The 13,866-nt window shown below is 36.5% G+C and overlaps 1 protein-coding gene across 5 annotated transcripts in view; it reads left to right on the top strand.

The window, feature by feature from the left end:
• Positions 1–13,866, top strand: part of LOC143900506 (protein gustavus-like) — a 137,509-nt gene that overhangs the window by 68,479 nt on the left and 55,164 nt on the right. For 2 of the 5 annotated variants that reach the window (XM_077411936.1, XM_077411938.1), the window contains exon 1: positions 12,980–13,794. The exons of 2 other annotated variants lie outside the window; for them this stretch is intronic. The gene's annotated coding sequence lies outside the window, so the exon portion shown is untranslated. Of the gene's footprint in view, positions 1–12,979; positions 13,795–13,866 lie in introns of those variants that run through there. One more of the 5 variants, XM_077411937.1, reaches the window with a different exon arrangement.

Raw genomic sequence — 13,866 nt, forward strand, 5'->3', positions numbered from 1 at the left:
ATCTTTGATATTACGAATCTTTAACTAGTAGAAGAAAAAGGGATGCAAGAAAAATTTCAAGTATTGCGACGCGATTTTGACCTTTTTTAGGAAAAGAAATTGGTAGTTCCTGACACATTTGTACCTTGAAATTATAAAAAGGAGCGCATTAAGAAAAGAATTGTTTCAAGATTCTTTTAGGATATTTTCTATAATATATTATCCAAACTTTATAAATTGATAAATATAAAAGATATCCCCGCAACAACATTTAAGTATGAAAGTATGGTTGCACAAGGGGTATCGGGTTCCGGGAAGTTCATTGTTGCGCCAATTTTGTTCGAAGTTTTACCGCAATTGAAGACTGCGCCTTTTAACGGACCACGTTTTGCGCAGATGCGTCGACGGAGGAAAGCATCAGATCTGGTTTCTAACGGTACCATCAGGGCGCCCTCTTTTTTTTTTGTCTTTTACGTTTTGAGGAACTGGCAACGAAAGGGAGGACATATCTCCCAGCGTACATAGATATCCGATTGAGAAAAGAAATATTGGAAAACGGATGTTCGCGGTAACGGAATCGCTGGAGACTGTTGAAAGTAAAGCTAAAGTTAACGGTTAACACGTCACTCTGACAAACTTTCGAGGAAAACGTTACATATGCGAACCCAGAATGTGTGTCACCTAGAATTCCAGGATTAAGTGAGTGTAATATGAATTAGTCTCAATAAGAAGTATAGAGATAAAAATGGTGATGGAATTCTGAAATCTTGCACTGAAGAATCCTTATAATCTTTATTGCATATTTCATAGCTAAACTCTTAAGAGTATATCCGTACAATGGCTTCGATGCGATTCGTGACAAAATTTATGTTCAATCCCCATTTTTCTGTCATTAAATTAAAAAAAATTAATAATACATGAAAATGTCGTTTAGAGAGAGTTGTTGCAAAATTTTCACGGAAATCGACTATGAATCGCAGCTTCAGTAAAGAAGAACTCATTGAAGGTACACTCGGCGTCGAAAAATCTAGCAGACCAACCAGGCCCGCGCATGTGTGTTATGCATCTGCAATGTGCAACTGATGCTATTGCACAATGTCGGGGAGTGCCAAAACCTGCTGCTAGCAGGAAACAGGGGGGCAAGGTACTGGTATATATATATATAGAGTAACTTAAATGACTCTGAGCAGAGAGATTTGCTGCTAGAAACGAAAAAAGCTGGATAGTTAATAAATATACCTGACTGCTAAAAGGCTAAGTGAAAAAAATAGAAGAATATAACGTGATAAATATTGTTCTCAAGAATCCTACGTTTTTCCAATTTGGTGTTTTAGGATTGCGCATCGGAATAATTTCTATTGATGAAATTTCGCATATAAATGACAATGACAATCTCTGGCATGAATCAATGATACACGCATCAATCAGATTGTAATGAATGTTTTCCATGCCGGCAGCAGAATAAAAGGATGCCAATGCAATTTTTAATAAACATTCACATATTATTTTTATTTAAATGATTTAAATAAATTAAACGATTTAAATGATATGTTGAATAAATCAGTTTTTGCGTTCGTAACTGAACGTTCCTATATCTGTGGATATTAATTAGCACTTTGACAAATGTCTTTAAAAAAATAATTGGTACATTGTTAGTTCGTAAATAGTTAGAAACTGTAGGAGTATAAGTAATGTATAAAATGAAAATGTATAAGAATTATTTTTTTTCTCTATTATATTTGTTTTTACGTCAGAAATTATTCAAATCTGCGATAATGGCGGTAGATGATTGCAAAACTTAATAATTTGATACAACAACGTCGCCTCATTTATTTGTAATTACCGATATACGATCTGCATACAATACTGCGTGTCACTCGAGTTGGCAACGAAATGCTACGATGACCTTTCTGTTTTTTTTTCGTTGTTTTTCTGCTGGTTCGTCCATCGTTTCTTTCGTGATCGACTTTATTTCTTCTCCGACAAGTTCTCTTCGTTCCTACATTTTGCTCAATACAAAATTACGCATTAACCGCGTTGTTTTGCAAAAACTGCGAAAATTGATGCGATCATCGAGGACGGGGAGTAATCGAAGAAATCAGTTAGTATTCAGAAATTGGAGAAATCAGTATTTTCGCGTTTAACATTCTTGACATTTACGTCAGCTGTTTTAGATTATGAAAAAGCGAGAAATCGAAATCCGAAGCAAATACGCTTGTCTGACATTTTCGTAACTTATATACGCATCCGCATAAAATGATAGGAATTTTTAATTATAATTGGAAATACTTAATGGCAATTGTAAATATTTCATTGCTTCGAGAAAGTTAGCTTGTAAATTGTAACAGAAATTATATTATTAGCTCAATACATCGACATACATTGATAGTAAAGGCAGTCGTGTAGTTTATCCTAAATAATTAGTCAAATATGCCCTATTTAGAAAAGATTATCGGGGCTCTTATTTAACGCGAAAAATATTTTTGGCACGAGCGTTTAAACGTTCTTAAACTATTTCCCCTACATTCAAATGGTGGTAAATCCACAATGTCCTTGAATAGGTAGGTGCCCAACGTTTAGCAGTCCCATTTTGATCAGGTTAGAAATTGCTTTATCTTTTTTTCCTTGACATAGGTAAGTGCCCATGCATACTATTCTTGAATCCATTTTAAAAATGTCAGGTTTAAGAGCCTCCCCATTTCTTTTTTGATGGCACAAAAGGTATACTTTGTGTCAGAATTCCACGTCTGGTTAAGCTATGTTTCCAGTGTTTCCACATTCGACGCTCGTATCATTATGATAGGTAAATATATACTAAATGTGTGGTCGCACGCAAATAACGTTATTACTTCAAAGAAAAACAATTAAACTTGGCCGTTTAATGGCCACGACAGAGTGATTCATGTATCATGGCTTTTAGGGCCTTATATTATGAAATATAAACCCTGCCCTCCCTCCCATTCATCGAATCGATACAAATTTTTATGTACACTCGCTTTTATTTATAGATTCGTAACATATATCAATTTTCTTTAATTCCAGTTTTGACTCAAGTAGATTTTAACTTAACCATCGTTAACTTTATATTTAGAACACATAAAATTTTTTAACGTAATGAAGAATGAACATTGATTTTCATAATAAAGTTAATAGATTGTATTATTTTAAGTATTAGCGCATGTGTGTTGTATTATTTGAAGTTAACAAATTGTTAAAATTACTAATTGTAAGATATATTTTGCAAGTGCTTGCCAAGGAATAGAACATCAGAAAATGACTTTATTAACTAAAATACGCTTCAATTTTCATGATCATATTAAGCCTTCGGGTTTCTAAGAGGATTTAATTATCCCGGTGCTTTTGATTCTATTATTTTGCGCGGCATTACGACATAATCATCTCCCTCGTCTCAATGGGCAGGGATTAAAACTTTTGGGACTTCTCTGCTTCGTACATGTCATATGCATTTGCCATATTACAATTTTAATCTCACCGAGACTTTATCATTCCTCTCGTTTCGCATTCTTGAATACTTCTTCGCGTAGGTAATCTTCCGTCAATTGAATTGATCATTTGTAACCAATATTAATTTAATTTGTTCACACAAAGTTTTCTCTTTCCAAAAAGAAGATTATTAACGAGAAAGACATAATTAATTATACGTAACATAATTTGCAAATTTACATTACACTTGTTGACATATCTGCAAATGCAGATTTGCGTAGAATTTAATAAATTAGGGGGTGAGTGGGGCAATTGCGAACACGTAAAGGGAAAAGTTAAATAAAACCGACGATTATTGATCAATTATAGAAGTCTTTATTTTAAATAATACTCCAGTTATTTGACTTTATAAACTACAATAAATAATTAATATTTATAGATTATCAACATGAACTATAATTTTAAACGAAAAGTAAAACCCTTGCCATTCGGAGTTACCAGCCGCACGCGGGGCAATGTTGAATCGTAGACGGGTTTTATCCGTTTCATTCCACAACTTGTAGTCATAATTTTAATAACATATCTCTTAGTTAAAAGTAAGACAAAAATGTCGAGATTACAATACTATTCAAATGAGAAGCGTTTATAGTAGACGAATCAGACAGTCCAAAATTTGCATGCTCAGGGGGTATACATTATATTAGTAACGCTCTTGCAGCTTTATTCTCTTATGAAATGAAAAAATATGCAATAATATTGAAATGCTTCACTGACTTTATTTAAACATAGAAAATATTATATATTGTATACGCAAGTAATCATAATCACATAAAAATATTACAACGTATTAAAAATAATTGAAAATATAAATATTAAATAGAAAATATTAAAAACTGCACTGTCAAAGTTTATAAAATGTCAAACTTTTTTCGTATAATAAAAATGTTTTCCTTAATGTGTGTCGATTCGATATTTGATGACCAATATGCGATGTATACCGTTCCTATAAGCGTGCGAACTTTTGAACTACCTAATTCGTCTACTATAATTGTCTTGAAAAGTGTTATAGTCTTAACATTTTTATATTTTAGAACTTTCGTTTTATTTTTAGCTTAGGAATGTGTTATTAATATGTTATTAAAATTATGATCACGAATTATGAGATGTATGCCTGGAGGCAGTTTCCTGGACTTTTTCTGTTTTCTAGATGTACAATCCTGGAAACTGCCGTAGGACTTAAATTTTTTCCAGGACAGTCCTGGAAAATGTCAAATGTCCTGATGCTATCTGCTGATATAAAACAGAAAATTCCAGAAAGCTGTTTCCAGGCATAGTCATGCACTTGTGCATAAGCCTGCATTCGTATTACATTTATTTTACACCTGTTTACTGTCAAGGGAAAGGGATAGATCTCGGAGTATTTTTTAAGTGTGCTGAAGTAATTTACAATGCTATTTTACGCAAATATTTTTTTATTTGGAAATGACACACAAGAATGCTCAGCGTATCATTTCTCGCCTCTGACGTCACGATCTCACATGACGGAAAAAGTACAGGAGACAAGGTTATTTATTACTATAATATAATACATTGTAATTGATGTAATTTCAAACAATTAAAATAATGAATTCTTTTAAAACGTTTAATTTTGCGTGTTATATACTATTTTAGATATTTCTATTCGACCACGTCTTTTTTTTTTCCAGAAAAAGACCTTGTCGGACCACACCGAAATTTTTCTTTTATTTTTCCCACACACCATACATCGATATCAATCTTGTGGTCAAACGCATACCTGAATTATATCTCATACTTCTGTGGATATTTTCGTGAGTTCTTTCGTCAGCATCCCCTCATATTTGTCATTAGTCCTTCTATGCTTTCGACTCCAGGAAAAGGGACCTTTTTCTAGTTTCATTTTAAACTTGAGCCTCCCTATCCTGTTTTTTCTTCCCTTCTGTTGGGTCAATGACCTAAAGGATCTTCTACGTCAGTACTTAAAGGACGTCAGTACCTGAGTATCTCTCCTCGATGTTGCAAAGAAATTTGGTTGGAAATTTGGTTGGAAATTTGACGATCCTGGAGTGACGACCGAACTCCGACGGAAAAGCGCCCTTATCTAAGCGGAATTTAAAAATATCGATTATTTTGATCATTCTGCCTTTACTCTTTATCCAACGAGATCCTACGAGATATCTGTTCTTGTCAGATTGCAACGCCGTATACACTGCGTGTGTGTAGGTACATGCATACAATCTGTGATCAATGAAAATCTTTCTTATTAGGCTTTTAATCTTAGTTTCAATGATTCAACGTTGTTCTTTGATCTAGTCCAATTAGTGGAGTACTTTTGATTTGTACACGTAAGCTAATAATTCCATGAAAGTTTGCATGAAGTGACAGCTTTAGGTACAAAAGGGTAGATACACCAAGTAGTATCAAATATAATTTTTTGAATTCTTAAGTTTTTAGTCTTCAATTTACCACTCCATCCATTATTTCTGTATATACTTTAAACGTGTTAAAAGGGTTTCAAATCTGTAAAGCCAATTCGAAGAAAATCATACACTTATAAATATCGGTCATTGCCGTCGCTCTAGGATTCTCTTAATGCCTAAACCTGAACGTTCTCGCTTTTGTTATTTTATTTTTATTAGTCTTTTTATTTATGCGGCTTCAGGAAAAGGATCTTTTTCTAGTTTTATCTTGAACTTGAGTTTCTCGGTCCTTCTATTATAGTTTCTTCCCTTCCTGTAGCTTCAGGGCAATGACCTAAAGGATCTCCCACGTCAGTACCTGAGTATTTGTCGCTCCTCAATATTATAAAGAAATCTAGTTTTTTTTAGACACACGGTTAAATATTCGCCTAATTTTATATTTTTATGCTCAACCTTAAATCTGTTCTCTTCTGTCATCTTATTCTTAATTGTCCTTTTATGCGACTCCAGCAAAAGGATTTTTCTATAATAGTTTTCTTGATCCTCCCTATCCTGTTTTTTCTTCCTTTCTATTGATCTGTAACTTTGGGGTCAATGATCTAAAGGATCTTCTGTGTCAGTACCTGAGTACGATTTGTCGTTTGTCGTTTTTCGATGTCACCAAGAAAAATCTCTGAAGTCTACGATTTCCTTCCCTTCTTGTAACTTCGAGGCAATGACCTTCAACGGATCTATGTCACTCTCTGAGTATTTGTCGCTTCTTCGATATTACAAAGAAATCTGGTTTTAGATACAGGTTTTATATTTTTATGCCTAAATCTGAACCTTTTGTCATCTTATTCTTATATTCTTATTAGTTTTTTTATATGTATGAAAACGATCTTTTTTTTTCGCATACATAATTACAGGAAAAGGAGTTTTATCTTAAACTTGAGTTTTCCTGTCCTATTTCCTTCCTTTCTGTTGTAGCTTCGGGTAAATGACCTAAAAAAAGGTAACTGACCCCGTAAACTTCGGATCAAGGACCTAGAATTTGCTCTTTTAGGATCTACTCTCAGGTCAGGTCAATATCTCTCACGTGAACATCTCTTAGGTCAACAACTCTCAGGTCAATATCCGTTTGTCATTTTTTGACACAAAGAAAATTTCTGGTTTTTAGCAGGTCTATTAAATAATGCGTTCTCGAATTTAGCCAAAAGGTATAAAGTTTTCCCGAGTTATGCCCGAAGGGGCACAAATCATTTTCTACATACGCCTCTATCCCCACGCTCGGTTTAAGTATACTATGTCTATGATTAGAAGTGATTACAAGAGAAAAGGAAAAAGAAATATGTACTTATGTCGCGCTATTATTTTGTCGGCAAAAAATTCTTCTGGTGGACCGAACGATGGCAGAAACGACGCGGCAAAATGCCTTGCGTCTGATGCTAATTAGATACTTTCATAGCTTAATCGCGTCGCACGTTTTAAAAATGGAAGCAATAAACCTAATTATAATCGCGTGTTCGCGTGATCATTTCTGACGCTTTTTATTCTCAATCGATCAATTCGTGAGAAATATCCGATTATATTAAGATTATCGTAAAAACATCACGTTCCTACTTGCAGCAAATATACCGCGCTAAAGTATTCATTAAATAACGAACTCGATAAATCAAAATTTATAATTTCTTTCAGAAGCCGCACGCCGTTGTTAATACGAGAAATAATGAATTTTCCGCTACACGTAATTATTTTAATGCGGAGGCTAATTAAATTTTCCCGGAAGTCTTTAAATCTCCATGAACTTCGGAAAGCTTTAAAACTTTTGGCTTATGATCCTTGATGTGATTTAATTTGGCGTAATTTATTCATGAAAATGATAATTAATAAATAAGATGAAAAGCTGCGCTGAGTTTTTAGCGTAAGAAAATATATTTACGCGTAATTAAAGTCTATTGTCGAGTGAGAATCCCTACGTTTCATTTACGTATAACATTTTACAAGTCAAGAATTTACAAAATGATAAATAAAATAATTATTAAGTACTGCGTGACGTCAAATTACTACGAAATTTCGAGGTCCGAAATAACGCACGATCATATTTTTGTCACGATTGCGGAACAGCTAGCTGTTATATACGGGAGGGATTTATGAAACTTCTGAGCATATTGTATATATTTATATATTCGTATGTGTGTGTGTGTGTTTTGTACGTATGTATGTGTGTGTAATGTGTATAATTGTACGTATGGATAGCTATAATATCAGATGCGACAGAGAAGGCTGGGGAGCAATCTTTCACGCCGCGTGAAAGCCTTCGTACGCGCGTATCTTTAATGAATCTTGCCGGTTATCGATTTCTCGTATATCTCAACGCCTGTCACGAACGCTTCGTAGGGACGAGTTTTCCACGTTACCTCGAAAATTCGGCGATTCTATAAGAATTTCGAACCTGCGAATGTGTGACCTGACCGTCCACATCAACAGCTAGTGTATTTGTGACGTGTATTCAAGTATTAACGAAGAAGATCCTTTTAGATCATTGATTTGGGGCTGCAGGAGTCGGAAAAGGAGAAGGAATTAGGACACCCCTAAATATAACCATTTTTCCAGGTACACGTTCACTGTAAATCTAAGTGTGTTATTTCTACACGCATAAACGTTTAAAAATGACACATTTGACTGAAGCTCGTTTTACATGTTTTGTTGCGTGTTAAATTAACACGTTTAATCGTATTAATACGTTTAACCGTGTTAAATGACGTTATTTAAAACGACAAGAAATGTGTGAGAAAAGCTTCAATTAAAATAACACACTTGGATTTGCAGTGTTCTGAGATTTCTATTATGTAACGTGCACTATAGAAATCACAGAACGTGCAGCTATTTTCAGGTGTAAAGGCATTTCTGACGCCGTATGTATAGCAATCTGAAACTTTGTGGAATTTCCTTTGTATTGGGTCCTTATTCCCTTTCTTATGCGCTTTCTAACCTATATAAAGCATTGTTGTTTAGCGTGTTACAAATATCTGAGATCTGAGATCTCGGAGCGATTTTTAAGCATCGTGACACAAGACTTAACCGAGTCAACTAAAAGGACCTTCTTCGCCATAGTACCTAAGTATCAGTTTGTTCCTCTTCAGTGTCACGAAGAAAATTGGATACTTAGCTAATCAATTAAAATTGCAGACAAATTCTATAACACTTCTATTTTTGTTGCTAATAAGGACTAATGCCCGTTCGCTGTATGCATCATTTTATTATATTATCGGTAAGAAAAGTGACCGAGGCGGAAAAAAGGAGAAAAGATCGTGCTCTTTACGCGTCGTGCTATTCCGTATTATCCATGTCGTCGACAAAAGCTGTTTATCGCGTATGGCTTTTTCGGTGCCGCTTACGCCATTCTCGCGTTTTAGGCAGTATTAATTATTAATCTGTCGACGACGAGCAACACACATGCATGCACGTGTACACGTCGACGCGCGACGCAACGGCACATGTACATTTTTTCAGAGATAATTCGATGTCCAACCAAACGACCGACTGGTAGGTTCAGGGAGAGGTCTGCGAAACCCCACTGCACAAGGGAGAACCCTCGTATTCCTCCTCGAATGCGTCCTCCATCTCTATCCGTTTCGCTTCTCGCGTCTCTCTCTCTCTCTTTCTCTCTCTCTGTCTCTTTCTCTCTTTCTCTCTCTTCCGTCTCTCTCGGTCGCACTCTCTTGCGATACAGTCCCCTTGATAAACGTTTCAGTACTAGGCAGGTTTAGGCACGGGCGTAGCCTCTTACCGAGAAACCCGATTCCGAACGATTGTTTCAAAACCGTAAACGCGACGACGTTGCCGATATGTAAAAATGCAACATCGAAAGATGGAAAATTGCCCGGTAAATTGCGCTGTATTCTATACGAAGGTTTGCTCATTTGCGTGTGTAGCTTGAAAAATTACAGTTCATCGATCGCGCGCGGTATCGTTTGTGGAAGGATGATGCTACGGCAGATTATTGTACGCTTATAATAAAGCCTTATTAAATTATAGATCTAGTTATATGATGACGTGCGCTACGATATTACGCTGAACTTCCCTTCTACTCTAAGATACAAGATTGCGAATTACTTTGCGAATTATCACAGCCCTTTATATCCGCATCGGCATTGGCGTATTACGTGAATCGGCAATGTAATTCTGCGAGTATGGCGAGAACTGGCAGAGTGCATATTTCCCGACAATTTGGAGCAGCCGCCATTGTATGTTACCCTTTAGATAACTGTTGCTAATGCAATAATGAGACAAAATGCGTAAAATATACGCTTTGTTATACAGTAATGTTCAGTGAATAGTTTGTATATACATACATAGGATGTTTCTATAATCTGACGGTAAATATTTTAATAACAAATTCTTTGTAACATTTTACGACGAAAATTTTAATACGAAATTTTAATATCGAGGTTACAATAGTTTTCAAATGGGAAAAGTTTAAGGCCCCTGGGCATTCGCCGCGGTGGTCATGTTAGAACGTGATGTCAGAAGCGAGAAATGACACGCTGAGAATTATTTGCCATTTTGAAATGAAAAGATATATTTGGGTGAAAAAAACACTTCGGTTCGCTTTAGCACACTTACAAACGTTAAAACTTATGCGCCTATAGGTTTCGTATCACATTCATTTTACGGCTGTTTATTAACTGTCAAAAGGGCAAGGGAAAAGGATAGTTTTTGGAACATTATATATAAGTGTGTTAAAGCGATCCGAAGTGTTTTTCATCCAAATATTTGTTTGATTGAAAATGGCATGCAACACATGTATTAAGCAGTGTAAATCTTAAATCTAATCTTACGCTGACGAACTATGTTTGTAATTGTTTATATATAAAGTGTAACGATTATACAATTTTCAGACGCACATCCCAGACTCCGTTTTTATCTGTCGGAAAACATTGCACGAGCATATCGTGGACTGCTCGTTCAATATAATAAAATTTTTTATTAAACTGCTTGAAATTAAGAACTCCTTGGCGTGCCGCGCGCCGGGTTTATAATCACGCGGATCAGACAAAGTTGATAAAAACGTATAAGTCACATATGCCTTGTCTGTTTGGATTCATTTGAAAGTTTCCTTTCGATTTCTCGTTAGCAAACATCAGGGAAAAAATGGGAAATATCGATTATAAAAATAGAAAAATTTAAACGTGAGATCATAGCCCACTCGCCGATCGACAACCGTTAATGCTCGGTTTTAACTTATTCTCTAGTCTTAAAAGGCAATATTAGATTTCTAATGAGATTTTCGCGAAAGAGAGAAATTATGGAGTTTACAAGGCGTCCGCAGGAGTAATGGAGTTCGGATCTGTTTCATGGAACTGGAGCGGTCCCAATGTGGAGGTGGAGGTGGGAGTCCATGTGGTCGCTTCTCTTTTTATATAGGACTTTAAAACTTTCGAATGACAGGGCTAAAATTTCGCGCTTTCAGGGATAGCAAAATGTGGTGGTAAGGGTGCTTCCATATGAACCGAAATCCCTTTGACAACAGTAAAATTATTGTATTACAAATATGCAATGAGAATTTTATTAAGAAACTATTTTTGTTTATCCGTAACGAATTTATTATAAAAATAGTTGCAGTTTTTATTCAATAATGTACTATTCTGTATCGATATTGATGTACGTCCAGCTGTCATTACCGCATATTTATTTAGTTTATAATTGATAATGTTTCTAACGACCAATCTCACTGCGGAGATTTATCACATGAACCAAATAAGTATGAAAAACCAATACATATTAATATCAAATATTATATTGATCTATTTCATAAAAACATTACGAATTTTATAACAAATTCGTTACGGATCAACAGAAATAATTTCTTCATGAAACTCTTATTGCATATTTGTACAATAATTTCATTGTTGTGAAAAACGTTTGATTTATGGAAGCACTTTTATCTCCGATCATTTTGTTCCTGAGTGCGCGAAATTCTTAGTCCTGTCATTCGTCTCTTTCCAGTTAAAAATTATTATAGTCATGATATTATATATTATCAACTATTATTAGTCTTTTGTATTGAATTAAAATTTTTGTCTTAAAATATTACAAAGAATTTATCATTAAAATATTTATCGTCAATATATATATATATATATATATATATATATATATATATAGGTCCCTATATATATATATATATATATATATATATATATATATATATATATAGGGACTTCTGTATATTATATATATAATAAAATGTTGATTTTTGTCAATTCTTGCCATAGTGAATACTATCTTTATCCGCATAATTTTGGAGCATCTTTCATAATATAAGTAAAAACACACGCGACTTAACATATATTTTTACACAATTTCCATTATCATTATTTCTAAGAGATCCATCTTGAATACTTTACATTTTAAGAAATCAATTGTAAGAGGAATGTAATGTATATGGTTTTACAGTAGTAAATAAATTAAAAATAGTTTTATGTCAGGGTAAGATATATTACAGAAAAAACTATAACGAAATAAAAAAAAGAGCGAAATAACGATTAGCGACAATTAACACGACCGATCAGTTGCCCTGTTCGGAGACAGCTCTGCCTTTGTTCTCCTCGTTCGCATTGTTTTTGTAAAATTACTTGGTCAGGCGCGGATGCTTTTTCGGGCCTCGCGTTATTATATGTACGACAAGTGCTTTGTTTCTTTCTTCGATTATGATCGAAATGTACCTCTCTAATATTTATCTCATTACAATATACCTACACAATTGAGATCGCGAGAGCCACCTGAATAGCATCAGATTTGTTTAGAAGTAATGTTGTAAATTTACATTATTTCTCGCGCAAGCAAGTTCTTTCTCTCCTGCTCCTCCAGGCGTTTCTCCGAAATCAGACTGATGTGATCTTGGCACGACTTTGTAAAAAGTAAAAATTGTATAAGAAGCAAGAACAGATCCCCGGAAATCCGCGTAATGTCGACGCATGCCGTCCCTACGCCAATGCTCGACTGCATCAGTGTTCACACGCGGGATATACCCCACACGTATCCCCACATGACTGTACCGACCGCTCTCCCCTTATCGCTCCCTCTCTCGTTCACCGCCTCCCCCTCACCCACCGCTCGATACATGTGAAGCATTCGCGGCCTCAGTCGTCGTTGGGCCGTCGCCGAGGTCGTACCTCCGATCCACCTGGCATTTCGGTGCGTTTACCTACGTACGGGAGAACGCGCGCGCGCGCGCGCACGCACACACACGCACACGCACACACGCACACGCACACACACGCGCGTACACTCACACACACGTACATACGTACATACACGCAACGCACGCGCGGTAATTTATATGTTATGCACGCGTGCAACGCTGATCGCCGCGTAGCGGGGAACGAAACGGCCGGGTGCTGCTGGTGACACGAGACGGATAAGTTCCGGTGGGAGAATACGACGAAGACGACGACGACAACGAACGCTGTGTGCTCCGGCTCATGTTGCCGCGGTGTATGTGCGCGGAACAGTGTGCAATATCTTTCTCGTTCCATTTTTTCCCCTCCCCCTCCCCCTTCCCCTCCTAACGCCCTCGCGTTGTTCGTCGTTACGTGCGTGCGTCGTGTGCCGTGTGCCGTGTGCGTCTCGCGTGGAGTAAATAGCAGCGGTGGATCCGCGCGGTGTTGTTCGTCGCACGTTTTCCAAACCCCGCGAGACGCCGCGCCGCCGCGCGGCCGTCGCGAATCTCGCGGAGAGTTTTAGCGGCGTGCGGTGCCCGCATCCAGCGTTATGACCACCTCACCGTATTATGCCGAGGTATCGTGAAAACATCGGTGCCGGGAGCGCCTTCGACCCCGTCAGTCCGGAGAGCGTATCGAAAGTTGACAGTTCGCGCCTTTGGTAGCGTCACACCTCGCGCGAGCCACTCCCGCTCCGAAATTTAAACCTGCGGACGTTTTAGGCAGTAAGTAAATTTCTGGTCCCGCTTTATTTCTGGACATGATTTCTCCGCGGAAAACCACCGGGGTTAGGTTGG

This window comes from Temnothorax americanus, unplaced genomic scaffold, assembly GCF_048541705.1.
Source record: "Temnothorax americanus isolate GAGA-0224 unplaced genomic scaffold, ASM4854170v1 Scaffold3, whole genome shotgun sequence".
Classification (NCBI taxonomy): Eukaryota; Metazoa; Arthropoda; class Insecta; order Hymenoptera; family Formicidae; genus Temnothorax; species Temnothorax americanus.